The sequence below is a fragment of the Palaemon carinicauda genome, chromosome 23 (assembly GCF_036898095.1).
Source record: "Palaemon carinicauda isolate YSFRI2023 chromosome 23, ASM3689809v2, whole genome shotgun sequence".
Taxonomy (NCBI): domain Eukaryota; kingdom Metazoa; phylum Arthropoda; class Malacostraca; order Decapoda; family Palaemonidae; genus Palaemon; species Palaemon carinicauda.
Window position 1 is genome coordinate 69,102,580 of NC_090747.1, and position 12,500 is coordinate 69,115,079.

Here is a 12,500-nt window from a genome sequence, read left to right on the forward strand (position 1 = left end):
GAATATTGGGTAGTGTTCAACCTCATGATGGCGAAGGCAAGACTGTTAGAATAAACTTACCGAATGCTGCAGTTTGAGAAGATCTGAATATAAGGGATTATCAGAATTATTAAAAATCCTATGCAACATGCACAAAGAACTAAGTGAACGACGGGGTCAGAGAATAATATCAAGATTAGGAAAAAAAAAAATTAATAGACCTCTAGTACTTACTCAACAATTCAGCATGAGAGTTGGTAGCTGAAGACCAGACAGGAGAACAATACTCGAAACAAGGTATAATAAAAGAAATAAAAAAAGGAAAAATCACGATAGATTGATCACCTAAAGACTTTCTCAATAAAGCATTTTTTTGTGCAATTGGTTTCTCAAACGTATATACACACGTGTATATATATATATATATATATATATATATATATATATATATATATATATATATATATATATATATAAATTGCTCTTGTACTTGAGTTTTTTTTCTCTGTATATAACAGCATTTATGAAAACTTGCATAGCATCATTACCTCGTACGCATTCACTTAGAGACACGTACGCTGCCCGTATTGGTCCTCTGTATATTGGCGTGTGTGCGTCGTACAAACTGGCAAAAACGCAGCGCAGCAAAAGCTTTCAGAACAAAAATTCTAATTCTTCCGGAGCTCGGTAAATATGGCAATCCGGACTCCAAAAACTGGTAAACATGTGCAGGACAGGCAAACACCAGGCCATTTTTTTTTTTTTTTTGGTTTCCAAACTTCCAACGACCTTTATAAAGAAGCAAAATCCCTTTCAAAGGGTCCCAAGGCAAATAAATATAAAAAAGGGAGAAAAAATACTGAAATTCCGACCTCCCGTTTAAAAACCTACAAAGAAAAGCCCCTGACATCTCTCTCTCTCTCTCTCTCTCTCTCTCTCTCTCTCTCTCTCTCTCTCTCTCTCTCTCTCTCTCTCTGTCCATTTCACAAAATAAGCAAAAGCATCCTGGGTTAGTATTGATGCCCTGTGATCATTAGTACATGGTAATGAAGAGGCAGATCAACTAGTAGAGCAACCTGGAGCTAACCTACTTCTAAGGAGATACCCACTTTTTATGCTGACTTCAAGCCCGTTTCTGTCTGATTTCCAGCCTTAAGGAAAATCCAAGCTTGAGATCTACCTTCGATCATAAACTAGTCCAACATTCTATTGCATATCTAAGCTCGGAACTACCTTTTCATTGTAAAACTAAACTTGAATTTACATTGAACGGTGAATCCTAACCTAACCTTTAAAACCTTTACTAGCTGGAGTTTTTTTAATTACGTTTAACTTTGAATCTTTGAATGGAAGCTAAATACCATAAAATCCATTGTGTAAATGTAGCTTGAAATGAAAAGTCCATGGAAATAAACGCTTAGTATGATATATCCCAATGTAAATCTTAAGTTTGGTACAGAGGTTCATTCTTAAATCTTTAGCCTGGGATTAATGTTTGACTGAATCTCGAGCTTAGATTCTACGTTCCGTTTGGGATCTAAAGCTTTGAACAATCACGCTATTGTACGTCAGTAGTTTTCAACGAGACTCCCATCATGAATCTAATCTTGGTGCCTCACCTTGCTAAAGAATCTTTGAATTAAAGCGTAATCTTATGTTCATCTGTTAATCAGAAGGGTATGAAGTAATGCTCAAGAATTAATTTTCATTGTGGATCTTGAGCTTAGAGCCAACGTTCCATTAGAACATGAGCTTGTCATCTACAGTTCACTGTCAATCAAAGCCTGGCATCTATGTTCCATTTAAATCTAATTCGCCAAGTACCTTCCGTTGATAATTCAAGCGTACCACATTCCTTCAACTGAGAATCTAAGCATAATATCAATGTTCCAATGGGAAATATATCTCGCATATCTACCTTCTTAAGAATTTAAGCTTGCCACATATTTTTTATTATGAACCCAAGATTGACATCTATGTTTCATTGTGAATCTAAGCTTTCCACCTGCATTCATTTGAGGATATAAGCATATAATCTACGTAGAATCAATTTTTAGAATTATGATCCAGATTTACATTTTATTTAATATTGTGGGGTACGTAAATATTTTAACACCTAAAATATTTTATAGATTACCTTGTATGTGGTATAAGTTTCTTTGAAATCTATTATAGCATAATGGAAAGTACGGTCCCCTTGTACTCGTATAGTTGGTCAAAATTTTAGATTTTAAACCATTGTCATTGTAAAATGATAATGGTTTGTATTATACACTATATGTTGATATCATAGCAAAGATGAATTTACCTTTTATAGCTGGAGATTGATATTCTACCTTATTACTTTCTTTCATTTTAAAGTTCTTAAGGAGAACAGCCCCTTAAGGAGTAGTGCCATCAGTGTACCTCACGATGTCCACTCAATGCATTATTCTAGTGTCATGAGCTGTGTTTATTTGGCTCCAATGTGCATCCACTTTTTACTAATCTGTTTTACCTCCATTCCCTCATCCTTTCTTCCATTTTGCTGTTCAATATCATTATTTTTTCAGTTTTATAGTGATGAATGACCTCCCTGACCTCTGTGTTGGGCCTCATATCCCATATTCCATACACCCATCTATCATGAAATTATTACGCCCTTTCATGGGTTTCATATTATTTTCTAAATTTATCGAAAAGGGTAAATAATTCCATATAAGATAGAGTTGCCAATCATATTAATCATCAAAAATCTTGAAGAATCTTCCGAATCTCTTTCACTTCCACCTTTATCGTTTTTTAAAAATTACAAATGAAGATAGCTAAGAATTATCAAAACGAAACTAAAAATAAATCCCTTGGTAACCACCAGGCCTCCGCCAAATCGCGAGAAGACCTAAGAAATCCCTCATACAAGAACGTATTAAAAAAAAAAAAAATGAATTCAAATCCCTTAAAGATTGGCCACTCGTCTCGTGCGACCAGTCTCTTCCCACGGCAATTGAAAAGTCTCCCATTAGGCGCACAATCACGACCCGTCTGTCGCGTTATCTCGTCTCCCCACCCACCCTTCCTTCCCTTTAGCCGCAAACAACTCATTAGCTGATAAACTGACGACCTGTGAAATTGATAGCACATGCTGTCACAAGGATGCACAAAGAGGCGGACCAAAGACCGCGGCGAATTGACCCCCTCGTCTCATCATCTCATCTCCCCTTCTTCGTTTTCCCCTGTGTGTGTGTGTGTGTGTGTGTGTGTGTGTGCGTAACAGCGTTAGCACCGTGACGAGTTTGCGGCTTCCCTCGTAAACCTGTTTTTAATTATCTTTTCATTTAGTTGAGTTGCTGTTGGTCTTTCCTGTTGGCATTACTAATATTATTTCCCTTTTTGATAATAATTTTATGCGTAAGAAATATGTTAGAAAATGTTGTTAGATTTTTAGTGGTGGAAACTTACGTTTAATCCCCGTGGAGTTAGGAAGTCTGGTTTGTTGAAATCCCATGGGAGGTTAGGGGAACCGGTTACCGGCCATTCTACGTTTTACGATATTAATGAATATGTCTCTCTCTCTCTCTCTCTCTCTCTCTCTCTCTCTCTCTCTCTCTCTCTCTCTCTCTCTCTCTCTAAAAGAATAAGAATTAATCATAAATCCCAACACACACTTGGCCACTCAAGTGAGCATCCATTTTCTTCCAGTCTCTCCAAGAAGTGTGCCTCATTTTCACCGACTTGCAACATTCTACTGTCTCCATATCACCGATCGCCTTCAATTACTTTGCTCTATCATGATAAGCAGTTGGGCTTTTCACAGCTTCATTGCATTTCTATATGCGTCTAACATATTCCCCTTTATCACTTTGATACATTTTTTTTCTTCTATTCTTACTTCATCCTTATGTATTATTACCAGTTGTTTTATTATTTTTTATTTGAACAAATATTCATCACATTCCATTAACACTAGCTTACTAACCTTATGTTTAATCACATAACATTCCCTCCCAAGTGCTCCAAAACTCAAAGTTTCACTAGACTCCACTTCTCATCAGTGTAGTCAACATGTCATGTTCGACAAACGACAGGTATTCTTCATTATATTATCAGAGGATATCAGATGGGAGGGTGGAAATTTGTGGAAATTAACTCCCGGGAAAGACATGAGTCAAGAAATTTCTCATACATCATTTGTAACGCTGCGATGATTATGATGTTGTTGATGATGATGGAGGTACTGTTGATTTTCTTAACCCACGGCCTCAAGGCCGAGTATTTTAATTTTCCTAGCGTTTCTCCAAAACCCCTCAAGTAAATTTCCAAGATGGAAATGACGCAACATTGCCTTAGGCTTAATTTCACGCTTGAGCAGTCACTCCCTTCATTGTATCCTGCACAGGTACTAGTGTTGATATTTTCAAGTTTTTGGTAGTTCCTTCACCATCCATCTTAACGCTTTCATATACGAAAAAAAGACATATAGTGTAAGGTTCATTCAAGGCTGTGTGTCCCACAAAATATTTCCTTTCAAGTAGGCAAAATGTAAGAGCCTACATTGGCATAGACAAATTAAACTAAAACGTTTGAACTTTAAAACGCGTTGAGGAATGTTCTAGACATTTAATCTACACCATCGACTGATAGCCGTTACATTTCTAAATATTTATTGGTTTTACTAAGTGATCCATAAACTAACTTCTCGTGTTATTTTTCTCGAATGTCTTGAAATTTTCGAAATTTGTCGAATTATATATTTTTTCTATTGTGATTTGCAAGACCGTTCCAAGCATATTCATTCACGTTCAGCATAGAGTAAAGAATTCATTAATCAAGGGAAACAGTAAACAATATAAACTATCATATTCAAAACAAATTCAAATTAAAAAACTTCAATATATTTTTGAACATTCATTAGTATTGTTGTTGTTGGTGTTGTTGTTGTTGTTGACCAGGCTGCAATATTACGTGGAAAACAAGAATAATTTGTACAATAATAGCTTTTATTATTATTATTATTATTATTATTATTATTATTATTATTATTATTATTAACCAGTGGGGGAAAAGTAGTTGAAAAAGCAGATTACTACAAGTTTAAGAACACCAATAAGGAAATCACCCTAGAACTGAGAAGGAATATAGATTAAACTTTTCTTACGCTCATAATCTCATAAGTTTTTGGTACTAAATTGCGTTTCTACCTTACATCATATCATTGATAGAATTCTGCCTTTTCGGCTGAACAATCTTCTTTTTTATGATTTATCGTATAATTCTCAGCATTGTGTGACCCTTGAAATCCAATATCTATCCTGAAGTGCTTCTCACATCAAAGTAAATCTATGATGCTCTATACGGGGCGTATTAACGACGAGATCTTCAATTATTAATTGGCCTTTCCCCCTCCTTGTTGTTCCAATCGGTTTCAATATTACCAAATGTCGAGGTTTTAAAGAGCCTTTAATATCGCCTAGCCAAAAGCAGCAGCATGCCACCTCAGGAGACGCCCCAGGCCACACTCTTCAGATACCGGTATGGCGTGCTGTAGGGACGAGTTCGTTTCACTCTATCAAACAGGGTCTTTTAAAGTCGGTTTTTCCTCTTGTGGTTATACAGATTTAAGTCTTATGACAGTCCAATTTATATCGCCTTTCTCTCTTTTCAGGACAGCAAGTTCTTCTACCGAACACTCACTAGAGGGGATGGGGGATATTACCCGCTCCTCGGCTTTCTGATCTTTGATATTATATAGACGTTTTGGATCTATTGCTAGATGGATATACCTTCTTTTTAAAGTAGTCTTTCTCGGTGGCTTCTCTCTTCCTCATTTTCCTATAATCTGAACGGAGGAATTCAATTCGTCGCCTGAGATGAATCAATTAACGCGCGTTTTACGCGATGATTACGGATGAGTATGTAAATGAAAGATGTCAATTTTTCCCACGTTTTCATCTCGAACCGCCAGATGGCCAGCGGGTGTCACGTGACCGGTTGGTTGCTGCGCGCGTTCGAACGGGATCGAGCGACGTTTCGTGTTTATCTCGAGTTTTGTTGGATTTAGCGGTTTAATTTCGGCGTGATTAGGCCGTGTTTGGCCCGGTCCTTCCTGAGATTAAGCAGAGATGTTAGTGAAAGAGAGAGAGGGAGAGGGGAGACAAAGGGGAAATTGTTTGAAATAATATGCTCGACAGAGATATGAAGTGCTTCGCCAGACAGGGTTTATTCACTTGAGAGAACGAGTCTAAAAGAGGTTTCGTTAAACTATTATTGGTCGTGTGCCACGATACTCAAATAGATATCAATTTTTTTTCAAGTGTGCTCTTTTATTATTTTCCAAACTTGCTCCCTTTTCTTCATCAACGGCTGAGATTGAAGTTAGACTACGTATTTCATGAATTAGTCTGAATTTCCTTAATTTCTGACTTAGATTAATACATTATTATCCTATTAGCTAATTCATATATTTCATATAATTCATATATTTATACTATGTATATATATATATATATATATATATATATTTATATATATGTTTGTGTATGTGTATTGCTTTCCTGTTATGCTGTTCCCGGGTATGGGAAGAGGAGTAGTCATACCCTGGTGAGAGGGGTTACCCTAAGATGTATACTGGAAAACCACAATCACTAACAAATTGCCCAAACTGGCGTGTTGTAGTTAGGAAAAGGGAAGGGGGTGGGAAGGATTGAATGTGTGTGTGCGCGCGTGTGCATGTGTGTGCATATTTATCTGAAAATTTAGCTGTCTTATTTGACGGATAGCATACACTTAACATATATATATATATATATATATATATATATATATATATATATATTTATATATATATATATCTATATATATATACTGTATATATATATATATATATATATATATATATATATATATATATATATATATATATATAAATATACATATACATATATATATATATATGTATATATATATATATATATATATATATATATGTGTGTGTGTGTGTGTGTGTATATCAATATATACATATAAATATATATATATATATATATATATATATATATATAAATATGTATATATATGTATATTTATATATATATATATATATATATATATATATATATATATATATATATATCGTCATCATCATATTCTCCTCCCATGCCTATTAACGCAAAGGGCCTTCGTTAGGTTTCACCAGTCGTCTCTATCATGAGCTTTTAATTCAATAGTTTCCATTTATCATCTCCTACTTCACGATTCATAGTCCTCAGCCATGTAGGCCTGTGACTTCCAACTCTTCTAATGCCTTGTGGAGCCTAGTTGAAAGTTTGGTGAAATAATCTCTCTTTAGGAAGGGCGAAAAGCATGCCCAATCCATCACCATCTACCCCTCACCATGATCTCATCCACTTAAGGCACTTTAGTAATCTCTCTAATAGTTTCATTTCTAATCCTTTCCTGCCATTTAAATCCAATATTCTTCTGAGGGCTTTGTTCTGAAATTTACAAAATCTGGTGGATATTATATCGTTGTTATACGATGACTCGTGTCCATATAGTAACACCAATCACACTAAACTGATACATAGCCTGATTTTTATATGTAATTTCAGGCGATTTGTTTTTCATTTGTCTGAGTTGCTTTTTTCAATCTTTCATTAAACTCCAATTCTAAACATCCTGTATTGGAGATCATAGTTCCTAAATATTTAAATGATTCCACCTCATTAATCATTTTTCCTAATAATGATAAATCATCTTTCATTGCAAATTCCGTTCTCATCATCTCTTTCTTTCCTCTATTTATCTTGAGCCCAACATCATGTGATGTTTCATGCATTCTGGTAAGCTAACTTTGCAAGCCCTGTAGAGTTCTGCTAATAAGGACAGCACCATCAGTATACTCTAAGTCAGCTGATTTCTTGTTACCAATCCAGTCCAATCCTTCTCCACCATCTCCAACTGTTCTATACATTACAAATTCATGAGAAGGGTAAACAACATATGTGATAACACATTCCCTTGGAGTACTCTACTGTTCACTGGAAATTCGTTTGATAGGACTCTAGTAACATTAACTTTGCCCTTGCTAGGCTCATGAACAGACTTGATTAAATTTACATATTTGAGAAGACATCCATAATAACGCCGGATTCGGCACAAAATTGGCTGGTGCACACTATCAAAGGCTTTTTCATAATCCACAAATGCCATTAAAAGTAACAAACGCTCTCCTATATATATATATATATATATATATATATATATATATATATATATATATATATATATATATGTGTGTGTGTGTGTGTGTGTGTGTGTGTGTGTGCATAAATATGCATAGATATATATATATATATATATATATATATATATATATATATATATATATATATATATATATATATATATATATATGTGTGTGTGTGTGTGTGGGTGTGTTCATATATACATATGCATACATACATACAATATAAATATATATGATTCATAATGTGTCACAAGCACATATGATTTTCATATTTTCATATAATGAGCCCCAAACTATTTCTAAGGTTGAATTCACGTTACCCCTGGAATAACGCATGATTCAACTATAAATGCATCTACCAGTACCAGCATTCAAACCTATAGTATGCCTCTGCATAGATACAAAACTATGATGTTGGTATGCTCGCTCAACTATCAAGATAGATATAATCTGACTCCAATCCTTTTTACATATCCTTTTGAATTCATATAAATATCCACGTGTGGCAACCTTAGTAATTGGCTCACATAGTGGAGATATTGGTTGAATTTGCTCTCAAATACAATCACAGGGATTTGTCTGGAATATGTACAGCAGAGTTAATTGGGATTGAAATTATATCTCTCTTGATAGCCTAATGTATAGTAATGTATTCATTCTGCTGCATAGGTTTGAATCATTTCCCAGGAAGATATATTTATCTAATACGAATGCCAGCTTGAGTAGGTTATTCCCAAAGTAGAGTAAAATCGATATGAAAACTTTTTTTTGGCTGAATATGTAAAATGTTGACATTTTTTATTTCAGTTTGTATCATTTTATTACCCAAGGTGCTCATCCTCGATATAGTTGCAACTAATAGTAGTCTTAGATATTGGGAGGAACAATTAACTCAAATATCACCCCATTGCCTCATCTATCGGTAAGTCCTTGTGCAAGAGATAATTACTGCACTTGTGAGATCACGGTTTTGTGATTTATCCTGAACTATTCACGAAATGGCCTTCGATCTATCCCTCTTTCTGCTTCCCCTCCTTCCCTCCTACCTCGACCTTCCCTCCACCTCTTGAGAAGGGCATCGTCGATGAGAACCGTATAAATTTCAAATCTCCAGGGGCCTCCCACTCTATCGAGACTCGATCTTTATTAAACCAGCGGAGGTCCTCCTGAGTGCATCGGAGGGTGACAATTGGTTTCTATTATGACAACTGCCGCAGAACCGTAACCCCATTAAAGGTTGGCGTGAGTCTGGGGACGAGGAGGCGTGGTTGGGGGGAGTGGGGAGATAGAGGGGCCAGGCTACTCCTGAAGGGCCAACGAGTTCAATTGGCCCTGGCTTAATAAGGTCGAAAATTTGGGCAGCCTCCGATGCCTCGAGATCAATTTAAAGTGAGTTTCAGCGGAAGAGAGAGAGAGAGAGAGAGAGAGAGAGAGAGAGAGAGAGAGAGAGAGAGAGAGAGAGAGAGAGAGAAGGATTAAGTAGGTGATGAATCTCTCTAAAAGCTGGGCTAAGTTGAAGATTTGAATTTTCCGAAACTTGACATCATGTGCGTTCCCTTTCCGGAGACTGGGCTGGTATTCACGCGCACGGGACGACTGGTTTTCCCATGGAGAAAGTGGGGAGGAGGGAGGAAACGGGGGAAGGGGGTAGGAATACCAAGGGGGGGGGGGGCACATTAGTTCATTGTCCAAATGCCGCATCTGATTACAAAGCCACTATGGAAAAGGGGAAAGAGAAGCCTTTTGTCACGCCGTGAAAGCGATCCTAATTGTTCTACAACAAGATTCTGTGATGGTCCATAGACTGCACTCATTGTTTTTTTTTTTTTTTTTTTTTTCTTATATTTTTCTTTTCTTTTTACTATAAGTGAGGGTTCGAAAGCGATATGGGATGGGAATGTAAATGGGTTCTTCGGTCAATTAAATAAGGACTAGCAAAGTGTTTTCGATCTTTCAGGGAGGAATTATCTGATTGGCGTTCAGTGTTCCGGTTTGATGAAAGATCTCTCTCTCTCTCTCTCTCTCTCTCTCTCTCTCTCTCTCTCTCTCTCTCTCTCTCTCTCTCTCTCTCTCTCTCAAAATAGAATATAACTACAAAATAGATAAACAGTGGATCTCAACCAACTGTATCACCTGCAGAAATGTGTTTAAACCCAATGTACAGAAAAAAATTAGAACATAAACTGTTTCACCCACACAGATAACTCATCATTAGTGCATCGAGGCGTCATACATATAAAGAACCATTTACTTTTACCTTGCACATCTAGATATAATGATCATTCCTCTTCAAATGAATGTGCCTAAGAACTTCATAAATTATGACCTCACTTCCTTCAAGTAGAAAATAGGAGTATGATGAAATAATATGTCTATAACTATATTTATGTGTATATATATATATATATATATATATATATATATATATATATATATATATATATATATATATGTGTGTGTGTGTGTGTGTGTGTAATTCTAAATATATTCAATTGTAAGACCAATGTGTCCGTAACCTCATTTATAACACATGATTTATTTAAATCTAATTAACCTGTTTATTGATTATTAAAATAAATCTTCCGTGTGATAATGCTTACTTGTTATTTTTGCGATAACTTCGTAAGATTCATTACACAAAAATTATGGAAATAAATTATTATTCCTTAGATTCTTACCACAATATTTAGCAACGTTAAACGGTTCCTATCTATATTTTACTTCCCTTCTATGAATAAAAATCAATAATATTCAAATGTCTGTGAATCTTAAAGATATGTTAAACCTTTGAAAATGGAGGAAAACTTGCCATCTAAGGAAAACTTCAAGTCGGATAAAGTCTAAAACTATCCAAGCAAATGGTTCATCATTTTGAGTTCCACAGGTCATTTTGAGTTCCACAAATTGGGTCCAATTTCAAATATCAAAATATCTATTAACTCGAATGGGTAAATTATTTTATTGTGTTGTTTTTACGTGCTTGCAATTATGGACACTGTGTGTTCACTCCAGCGTATACCTGGCTCCTTGACGTAAGTGTGCACATTTTTGTTCATGCTTATTATATGTATTTCCAAGTATATGCTTAACTTCTTTATGAAATCAAGGTCACTAACGAATACTGTACACTGTTAATTTGTAAATATATGCGCATTAGTAGGAAATCTTTACATTTGTATAATACTAACATGCCTTGTTGATTTCCAGATTCCTTGAATATACAGTAGCTTGCTTATAGCTAACTTGACCTAACACGTGATGGTAATATACTTTTGTTATAGCTAAATTTCCTCTCGACTTTCATTACTTTATTCATTCCATCAACACTCAAAGTGTCCTATTCACGAACCTTATCCTAGGTTAGGTACTGGACAACATGCAATTCGTATCCACATATTTTTCATTATTAAACATCAATACTCTTTTGTCAATATACTCCGAATTTCGAAATACAGTTGTCCAGCGCGGGGTCAGCATCCCTCTCATTGTGGTCCTCTCGGTTAGCATGCATATCTGCATTCATAGTTTGGGACGATGAGTAATTATTTCTTCTGCTACTTACTTGTTAATTACTTCAACTTCAAAGTTCATACAATACCATATTTATGAAGAAACAAGATTTCATGCTATTCTATATCTGAGGTCCAAAGTAAAATTCTGAAAAAAAAAAAAAATGAATCCCAAATTAGAAAATTAACCTTGAAACTACCCATGACTCACGTGGCGTCTAAACTACCCTCCGTCTCATTCTCTCTGCCACTAAAGACTAATTGAGACATTGATATTGATGAGGTGGGTGGGGTCGTATTCTTCCCCACCCCTCCGATCCACCCATGAACGAACGCATATCAGGGCCATCTCGACCTCATCTCCATCATCTCCATTTCGTCTCCACAATCACCTATCTTTCATCTCCACCCGGCGGAAGGAAGGGCACGTGACCTCTCGACCTTTTGTGTTTTTCCTCTTCGCTCCACCATCCCACCCCGCTCTGTTCTCCTCCCTCTCCCTCCCCTTCTCCCTCTCCTACTTCTATAGACCTTTCCGTCCTTCGCTTTCTCATTGATTGCAAATTGGTCGGAGAAGACGGAACGAATTCGTGGACTTGTGATAGATTTATCAGCAGGATTTGGATTTTGATAAAATTCTTAGATCAGATTTTTTTCAATCTTCTTGTCAGCTGTCTAGTTACTATGTTTTTCACATTGGAAACACGTCAGCGAGTTATCTTAAGTGAGAAGACAGTATTATTGCTGAACATTCTGAGTTCTATCAGTTTTAAACTATAAAAGTAATT